Source organism: Bidens hawaiensis, unplaced genomic scaffold (genome assembly GCF_021521415.1).
Source record: "Bidens hawaiensis isolate Kalapana, Puna unplaced genomic scaffold, B.hawaiensis_p1.1 tig00010461_1, whole genome shotgun sequence".
In the NCBI taxonomy this organism is placed as follows: domain Eukaryota; kingdom Viridiplantae; phylum Streptophyta; class Magnoliopsida; order Asterales; family Asteraceae; genus Bidens; species Bidens hawaiensis.
Window position 1 is genome coordinate 81711 of NW_027491796.1, and position 11088 is coordinate 92798.

Genomic DNA, 11088 nt, shown 5'->3' on the forward strand with positions numbered 1-11088 from the left:
CAACACTTCAGCCAACAACGAAAGTATACCGAAGAGCAATGGACAATCCTCAAATGCATTCGAGAGGAAGATGAATCTTTGCCAGACTTCATCACTCGCTTCAACTCAAAGAAGCTAAGTCTGGGTAACATTAGCGAAGATCTTGTTCGCGCTGCTTTCATCCAGGGCGCGAACGACCCAGAGCTCATCCGCACCTTAACGGGTAAAGATGGCATGCCATCCACATGGGATGCCATCATGACAGCAGCTAAACGCTTTGCGGAAACGGAGAAGCAACTGGGTAGAGATCTCCCACAGAGCACAAACCTCTACACCCAGAAAACAAGAGAAGACAACGTCCTTACCCCCCGATTAAACAAAAAGCGGAAGCTAGGCATTTGGCAGTCAAGGGTAAACTTTGACATCTCATCCGGCTTGCAACATCGGTTAGGCGGAATGGATAACGTACGGTCGAACCAGAACTCCAGATGGACGCCACTCACCAAAAGCGTCACCGAGATATTCGCCACCGAGGAGCTCCCATGGCCAAAGGCTCCAATAATCCGACATCGTCCCAATGCTGATCGGAGCAAATACTGTGACTTTCACAGGACAAAAGGCCACAACACTGAATAATGCACAGACGTAAAGGACATGGTCGAAGCATTCGTCAGAGATGGGACGCTCGCGCACCTCGTGGCGCAATGAACGCTGAGCAGGCTGATGCGTGTAGAACCCCAGTTGGGGAAAACACGAATAAAATTGCAGCTTCAATGTTGGAGACTACATACTGCGCAAACAACGAGATCCCGAACCAGGTGCATATCGGCTCGATGGCACTCCCATCCCAACAACAGGGAAGGGAGCTCAATTACACAGTTTGCATGTAGATCAATTCCAAATTTGTAAAGAAAAGGCCCAGAGCCACTTCTAATGGAAATGATTCTCCATAGAACATCGACGCTGATGATTTTACATTTATATTTTATGAACTATCAACACTGATGCCGGTTTTCACCGCATACATAAGTGTGAAAGTCGTTGCATGGGGAAGGCGGCAAAACCCGCATAAACCCAAAAAACGGCAAACCTTCACGCAGGTCAGTTGAAGGGGAAAAGTTCAGTCATCCCACTAAATGAAAGTGCCGGTCTATCCGCATGAATCATGATAGAGGAAACTGAACACTAACCTATTAACAATCGCGCGTCGAACGGTTAATTTATTCAACACGGATATGCCGGTTTTCACCGCATAATTGCGTGGAAAGTCGTTGCGTGGGGAAGGCGGCAAAACCCGCATAAACCCAAAAAACGGCAAACCTTCACGCAGGTCAGTTGAAGGGGAAAAGTTCAGTCATCCCACTAAATGAAAGTGTCGGTCTATACGCATGAATCATGATAGAGGAAACTGAACACTAACCTATTAACAACCGCCCGTCGAACGGTTAATTTATTCAACACGGATATGCCGGTTTTCACCGCATAATTACGTGGAAAGTCGTTGCGTGGGGAAGGCGGCAAAACCCGCATAAACCCAAAAAACGGCAAACCTTCACGAAGGTCAGTCATAGGTAAACTTTGGTCATCCAACTAAATGAAAAGTGCCGGTCCTAACCGCACAAATCATGAGGAAACCAAACCTATTGACAACCGCGCGTCGAACGGTTAACTTATTCAAGAGAATTTCTAACAAAAGGATGAGGAAAACCTACACGCAGGTCAGATATAGGTAAAGTTTAGCCATCCTACTAAGTGCAAGTGACGGTCCTACCCGCACAATCACGAAAGAGGAAGCAAAACTTCAACCTATTATCTACCACGTTCAAAGGTTAACTTATCCTAAACACTTAGAAATTTCAAAAGAGATGAGGAAAACCTCCACGCAGGTCAGATGTAGGTAAAGTTTAGCCATCCTACTAAGTGCAAGTGACGGTCCTACCCGCACAATCACGAAAGAGGAAGCAAAACTTCAACCTATTATCTACCACGTTCAAAGGTTAACTTATTCTACACACTTGGAAAATTGCTAATTTAAACTAAAGTATGCAAGTCATATAACGTTTATAAAGCAAGAAATCCAGAGAAAATAGCGGTTTTACCCGCACAAAGATTTATATTTCACAATGATTCATTACAAGAATGGCCGGGTAACTACCCGCCTACAAGAAAATAAATCTATACAAGCTAAATCTATCCTAGCAGTGGGAAGGGATCTTCAGGATCAAGCTTCAGGGCCACTTCCACTTGGACCAGCACCATCAGTAGAGCGTGGCAGTTCAAGGAAAGCTTTAAGGATAGCTAGCCCATCATCAGCAGCAGCAACTTCGTTTACCTTCTCCACCACCGGATGCGGGAAGGCGGCATATTGATTCACTGCTTGGTCGTATACAGCTTCAGTATCTACATCGAATAAAGGGAAGTTGGATGGCGGGATGCCTTTCTCAACGAACCCTAGACCAAGCAGGAAGCCGGCCTTTTCCCCATCCTCGTGAGAAGCGTTGAGGGCTGCGCTCATAGCATCGTCATAAGATGTCTCCGTGAAGACCCGATGCACAACCTACAAAAAAGAAAATATACAAGTATCAGAACCTTTTCTATTTACAAAGAAAAGCGTAAAGACATGAAAAGCATACCTGAGACAACGCTTCTCGAAGAAGCCATTCCTTGGCAACCAGAGCCTCCTGGAGGGCAGCTTGAGCTTGGTTACAGGCGCGTTCGGCTTCACTTTTATTGAGGTTGGCAACCAACACTTCCTTTGCAGCAGCCTCTTCGACGCCCTTTAGCTTCCGCTCAGTATGGTCAAGCACCCCCCTCTGGTCCAAGATCTCCTGGAGCTTTTTGGCGTCTTCCATCGTCAAGGCATCATGAGCCTGCTGGAGAGCCTCTAATTTGGCCTTAAGCTCCTCATTCTCCACGCGTAAAGGCTCAGCAACAGCTTCAGCCTTGGTGGCCCTCTCGGTTGCGTTCCGTGCAGTTTCCTTAGCCAGCCGAAGCTTTCATTAACAGCTTGGGCAGCCTTGGAACGGGCCTCGAGCCGGGCCTGAACTTCAACCTCGAGGGCCTTGAAGGCCTTCTCCTTCTCCGCAGCCACTGCGGTAAGTCTTTTGTTCTCCTCCCGGACAGCCCGCGCCTGAGCTACTTCTTGAAGGCGAGCTGCTTTTAACTTGTCGTTTTCACGACAAAGCAGCTCGACGCGGCAGCATCCGGGCCAGGAGAACCCGAAGCTCATTGCTTAGCCTACCCTCCTGGTAGCTAGCCATGGCTTCCCCCAACGCACCACTGGGAGCAGCGTGACGAGCCCACTCCACGCACTCCACTGGTGTGCGAATGGTTGTTCATCGGCGAATGTTCCATCGTGGAACATACACTTCATTGGAATCCGACACTGCAAAAAACATAAAGCAGTTAGGAAAAGATGATAAAAAAATATATAAAATAGGCCAAAAGAACCCTACGCACCTGTAGGGTCAATAACAGGCCGATAGCCGCCAAACCCATCACCTGAACCCAAGGGAAATCCATCCAACAGGTCAGGCAGATGGGAAGGAGGCAGAGGTTGGCGATAAGCCCCATGCATACCTGAAGGATCGGCCGTCGTTGCCGATGACGGAGGAGGCATGGTAACAGCCGCCGCGGTCGCCGCTGCGGAATCCGCAGCAAAAGTAACCGCCGGCTCAGTGAAAGATGCGGTAAAAATGGCACTGATAGCCGGCGGTGATGTCGTCACAGCTGGAACAGTCGGCTCAACGGAGTGAGCAACTGAACCAGCGGAAGCAGGCGCAGGCGCAGCCGCCTGGGTCGTCGCCTCAAGTAGGCTGACCAAGCCTACCGTCATGGGCGGAGGGGTACTCCTCTGCGCTCCACCCTGGAATGCGTCAACATCCACGCCTGCGTAAAGAAGATAAGTGTTAATGATATTAAGCTATGAAGTTAAAGATAAAGGAAGTTTGTACTTACGGGTTTTCTTGAGCCTAAAGGTACGGAGAGGCGGGGACGAACCCGATGGAGCCGGCCTCTTTGCGCCGCTCACTGTCGTCTTCTTGGGCTCTCCGGAGGTGACAGTCGCAGCCTCCGGAGCGGTGGTCTTATCACCACCGGGATTCCCCGCCACCTCTTCGCTCTCGGTCTCCGAATCAGACCGAGGCACCGGATCGGCAGTGGAGGCCACCTTCTCCTTCCCCTTCCCGCCGGCAGCCTTCTTCTTCCGCACCAACGGAGGACCATCTGCGGATTCCTCATCAGAACATACGATTAGAGGAATTCCAGCAGAGGTTTCAACATTGAGGGGTCGAGGGTTGAATAGCGCCTTACCTGGCCGCCTGGCGCTCAGGATCTCGTGGCCTAACGGGTAGACCTCCACGAACCGATCCGCCGTTTGTTCTAGGATGGGCAACTCGTTCTCGTCTAGAGCGCGAGTACCCATCCGAGCGGGACCGTCAGCCTCCCGCGGGTTCAGGAGCGACTGCAAGTCGTTCCCCTCTAAATTAAACATGAAAGAAGTTAGAAGAAATTCTAAATCAACAAAAAGAAACAGAGCATACCGTAAGGAACAGAGTTCGAACCGTATTCAAGGACGATTAGGATCTTTTGCGCATCCGCCTCCTTCCACACCCGGCTCATCCCCAGCATCACCATCTCGGACTCCGCAAACCGGTAAACCGGAGATTGGACTCGGGATATCTTCGAAAACCATTCCGCCTCCTGGTAGTTGGAGGCGTGAAGGCTGGGAAGTGCTTGCCCGTTCTTGAATTTCATGGCAAGCAGAGCCCAGTTGGACCCGCAAGACTCACCTTGAAGAGGGACGTCTGCGCAGAAACCAACTGGATCCACAGGACCCACCATGCTCAGAGACGTGACGTCCTTACGCGCAGTACGCAAGCTGTTCCCGCAGGAAATGCCTCCCAATGGTGAAGTACTCTGCCTGTTCCCGCAGCTGCGGATACAAGCCATCAGGGAAGGCCACCCGCGCAGCAAGGCTACACGCACAAGGCACTTAGCTCCCAATCACTCAGTGTCACCTGAAGGAATGAGCAAAGCCGGGAACAATCCCGCACAATGGCGGGAGGGGGAATACTCCCGCCCAAATAAGCCAGTCCGTACGATACGGGAAGATCTTCTGTACTGTACCTGACGAGGTATGGGCAAAAGATCTGACTAGAGATACGACAGCTTATTGACAACAGTATGGCGAGCAGCATGCTCCTGTACTGTATGTCACTATTAGCCGCTGCCTACTCACCAACTCCTGTCATACCACTTGCATAGCCGGCAGTTGGTGGAAAAGGAATAGTACACAGCAGGCCTGGTCACTATCAGCCGCTGCCTACCCACCAACTACCAGCAGGGCACGTGCGTAGGCCACAGTTGGTTGAACAGGAATACTATTCAGCCGGCCACACCTCCTTGGAAACCTACCTTCGGCTATAAATACCCCAAATGGTATGATCATCTCATCTTATCATATCTTATCACATTATCATCATATTATACCTGATATCTGCTCTAGCAATCTCTTAATATACATTTATATTTAAAGAGCAATCTAGTCTGATTCTCACGCCGGAGGGTGGTCACAAGGAGGAACCCCCCCCCCCCTTCTCAGTGACGAGCTCACGGTCTGTTTTGCAGGTTATCAGAAGAACCATCTTTACCGGGTCTAACCCCTCGTGGGAAACATCTATCTAACCCCCAGGTTACCCGTTATCTGCCCGGGGTCCGGTTAGTGTTTCTTCAATAACATATTGGCTGTTTTTGATTAAACAACAATCCTTCATTCTAGCTAGTCAATTCATCCGAACCAAATTGTATCGTCTCTACGAAGACTATTAGACTCCCTTTGTACCGTCATCATAATTATACTAGATGACCAAAAATGGTGGCGGTGAAAGCTACATGCCAACACCTGCTATCAACACGAAAGGTTGTCACTTGTCATTTAAACTGAATCAAAATGTTATTATGGTAAATAACTAAATTGCGCGCCATTGTGTTTGTATTAGTCCATTAATTTTTTGACATGTAACAAGAAGCCAGTGGTATTAATTTTCTATAGTTGAGTTACTATCAGAAAACCATGCATGTCTAATATCTATACATTTATTTAGATTATTCTTTTTATCGGGTCGGGTTACTATGGGTAATTCGACACATTCCTCTCCATTATTTTGCTATAGTTGTGTAACAATTAGTGTCTAAATCATGTCATATATCAATTAATTTTGGTTAAAACAATTGCATGTGATCCTTTGTTGGCTGGTGGAAATTTTTTCTATGGATGTCAAGCTGAAAGTGAAAGGAACGTGTATGTGAGGGGATGGAAAGAGATAGGAGTGTGTGTTTAGTGATTTTTACTCTAGCATTGTCTTCTAAGAGCGACGTTTCTATCTATTTCACTATAGCGGCTTACTCGAACTCCTAATACCTTATTTATTTCTATTCGATCATCGAGATTAAGCATTAAAATGATGAAAATGTTTTCTTGTACAAGCCATGTTAGATTACTCGCTACCAAGAAACAGAGGGCTACTTCAAGGACCAACGCACCAAGGTATGATCAGTGAGAATAATATTAGTAATTTTAAAAAAGAAATAATCAAATCCATAATTTCTTTTTCTTTGTTTGTGTGTGTGAACAACCAATGAATAAATTGGGTTACCCAGGGTAACCCAATGGTAAAAGGCGATCCATACTCCTGCGATCACAGACATTGCTATTAGAGAATATTGTAGAAGAATATATTATTAGAGTTTTAGTATGATAGTGTTAACATAATTAGGAGATTGTATTTGATTATGTTTCCTTGTATATATCTCCTTGTAACCTTATATATGGTTGATCAATAATATATTATACGTTACGAGATTTTCATTATTCTACAATTGCTAGATAGACCAAGTCCACCAGTTAGCCGTCCAAATGTCCACTACGGTAAAACCTGGGTAGAATCGGATTAGAACTTGAGATCTTGCAGTCTAACCTAATTTTTACTTTCCCTCAAATACCAGTTGAACAAATGCTTACTAGTGTTATTAATCTATATAAAATCCATAATAATGCATGTTATATGTTAACCATACTATTACATCTAATTATAAGAAACAACAATTATTGTTATCAGAAAAATGGAAAGAATTTTCTTCACGCCTTTTGATCAGTCATTGGATTAGATTGCGGGATCGTGACCAGTCAAGTTATTATAATTTGGTGATTATGATATACTGTAATTACACATAATTTAAAAACAGATTTGATGTAATGATCTAAAGATAATTATTTTCTTACAAAACAAAAGTTAACCAAAATTTTGTTGGTTGGTAATTGGTATATGTGCATCCATCTGCTTTTCATGTCTTTGGTAGTTTTAATACACATTAAATCAATAAATTATTATTATTGAATAATTTACAAAGTAAAGATGAAGGTACATGTTCTTGCACTTCTAAGTTCCAAGTGTACTATAACTCATTTGTTTTTCAATCAAGTAGGCCATTTTTCTTGTACCTACCATTGCCTAATACTTTGTTAATAGAAAATATATAAAGTTTACTTTGCGAGACATATATCACTGCTAGAAAATAGGGCAATAGTGTTACTAAAGTTAACGATCGAAAAAATTAGAAAGTTGGCGACCTACGTACTGGCTGGCGACAATCACTATATATGATTTATTATCATGATGTTAGTGTAGATTAGCTAGGTCTTAAACAAAGATATCAACCAAGGGTTTTTATCCGCAAAGTAACAACACCATGTGGTAGTTTCGTTTTCTGATAGGAATCTTGTTTTTTTTAAGTTAAATCACAAGTGTTTTTTTTAACTGCAGAAAATGTTTTATTTTATTATAATAAATAACTTCTAGCCAGCTAGGAACAAAAATTCTTAGCTAGAAACACAAATTCAAAATATGCACCAAACATATTTCAATTAGCAGTTTGAAAATCTAAAATTACATTATGTTAAGAAAGCATATATGAATATTCTTGTTTTATTAGTAACAAATAAAAAACGAGCTAGTTTGCTACAATTTTCTTTAGATCTTTGTGAGTCGTCGATGATTTGTTGTTAAAAACCTTATCGTTCACTACTCGCTATAAATGTCAACATGTTGATAAAAAGATAGCATTGATCAGGCTTTTTCATAATCGATAGAAACTGTATTTTGTTTGGAAACTTCAAACGTCGATCTCCACTAATGAACCAAAGAATGGTATATGTAGCAACCGAAGACATGTATTTAAATGTTCTTCGCAAATTCGCAATCAACAAGAAGGTGATCTGCCACAATTTAACCATTGGTTTGTAGACACGTTAAAAAGTTCATGTCTTAAATAATTTTACACTTACAAATATTTGCGAAATCAATCAAGTATAGGATTTGACGTGAGTAGTTTCAATAAATTAGTAACAAGATCATCGATTTGATTATATATCTTCGATTGTATTCATCAAGTTAGTCATATATGAACTACGAAGTGTCGTTTGAAAACTTATGGAGTTATTTAACATTTTGGTATTGTATATTACTTATAACTTACAGTTTTGAAATTACTTAACCTTATTGCTCATATTCTCACTTCATCAGCGTACGTATTTATATACACGCATATTTTTTATTTTTTATTTTTAGTTAATGATATTTAATATCATAGAAACATCCAAACGATTTAAAATGAAGTGGCAGGTAAGCGGGTAACAAGTTGCGCCGCAACCCCCTTTTGAATAGCATACATACGTGTTTATATACACGCATATGTATTTGTACATGCATACATACGTTTTATCAATTCAAATTAGAATAATAAGTCAAATGATTGTATTAATAAATTAAACACACTTAATCAAATTTGATAATGATATATTTATAGTATTAATTATTCTCATAAGAACATAGGATGCTTAGTTAATTATGATTAATTAAGCATATCTATATGAATTCTGGTACAATGTTGATGAGCAATGATAGGACGTGTCATCCTCACAAACTTAACCATCAATCTAGCGACTACTCCTTTGCTCTTTTTCCATTGCCTTTTTATCTTAATAATAATTTTATTAATGTTATTTAATTACTTAATCCAATTTATAAAACATTTAATTAAACGTACAATTCTACACTTTATAAAGCACGCGCGGCCTCAACTTGAACATAAAATTACTCAGTTAATCTTCTTTTTTTTAATAACTTTACTTAATTTACAAACACTTATTTATTTTTTTTAATAATTTTCAATAATATTGAGGATAGAGTATACTAACTTTGTTAAATATTCAAGTAAGATTATGGATATATCATTAAATTTGTGATTTATGTACATATGAGTTTCAACTCGATCCATTAACACGCTTAGTTAAAGAGTTAGTGTTGTATCAATCTAACAAGTTCGTCATTTGATCCATTATATTTATACTAGTTTTTATCCCCGTATTACGGGGGTTGTTTTATATTACTTGTTCTAATATTTATTTATTTTTAGAATTTATATTTTTTTTATTGTATGAAAGTTAATAATATACTTATGGTTTGATGATAAATTGTTTCACAAATAAATGAGATATTATAACCCGGTTTAAAAGATATATGGTTTTGATGAGACCTAGACCCGTTTATTTTTTTTGCTATAAAATTGGTTTTTTAATTAAAAATAATATTTATGAAAGTTAATAACATACTTATGGTTTGATAAGACCCAAGATCCGTTTAGTTTTTTACTATCAAATTGGTTTTTCAATTTAAATAATATATATATATCTTTTTTAAAATAAATAAGATATTAATTTTTATTATATCCTATTTTATAGGATTTTTATATCAATAATTTGTTGAGAATAATTTTTAATTTAATGAGATGTTATAACCCGTTTAAGGAATATTTGGGTTTGGTAAGACCCATACCCATGAATTCGGGTCAAATGCATGAGAAGCCTACATTTAAAAATCAAGCAAATCCGGTGACTCCAAAAAAGGGAAGCGACCACATCGTGACACGTAGGATTTTTATGTCTTCGTTTATATATATTATAGATGGTTTAATTTATATTATATTTATTAAAATTGAGTTTTATATCATAACTTACATTCTTACCATACTTGACTATTTTATACCAAACTTTGAACTTAAAAAATAGGGATAAAGTTTTATACTTTAAACATAACTATATTTCATATACATTTGTAGTTTCTTTATTCGTAATTTTAAAATATTAATATATAGGAAATAGCCTCTCTCTTTTCTTGTTTAAAAAGATCATTTCAAAGTTCATGTGTTTGATATGATTTTTATGTTTGTTTTTAGCCATTTATAACCCCTAGCTTAAATGAGGTTGCTAATTGGTAAGAATGCGTTAAGGTCAAACTCTGTACTTTCCAAGCATGTGCCATAACGTGTTGGATCACAATAACTAACTCAACACAACTTTTAAACATGTCTCGGAACGATAAGAACAAACTCGCCAAATTTAAAGTTTTGGCTTAATTACTTGATTACAATATAAAGCGGATTTCATAGGCACAAAGTATAAGCTCTAAAAAGTTATCCAATCCAATTCACCTATAAAAAATTCTCTTGAAAGTTAAAATTATCAGCAGAAAGATATACATGAAGATATCTAAAAGCCTATATCCAAAAAACTGTGTGGTGCATGATAATAACATACAATATTCCGATTCTTGTAACACTTATTGAAGAGGTAGGTCCCAGCAGAGGCGGTTAGGACCCGCAAGACTTCCTTAAAAGGAGACGTCTGCGCAGTTGAACACGCAAGACTCCTTAGACGGACGTCTGCGCAGTTGAACCCGCAGACTTCACCATAGGGACGTCTGCGCCGCGACCTACCAAACCTGCAGGACCCACCACGCTCAGAGTTGTGACGACCTCACATGCGGTACGCAAGCTGGTCTCGCAGGAAATGCCTCCCTATGGTTTCCAAGTATCCCCTGTTCCCGCAGGTGCGGATACCCGCCATTAGGGACTGGCCACCCGCGCAGCATGGCTACACGCATAAGGCTCAGACTCGTAATAATTCAGTAGTCACCTGAAGAAGGAATGAGCAAAGCCGGGAACATTCCCGCATAAAGGCGGGAGGGGGAAAACTCCCGCCTAAATGAGCCA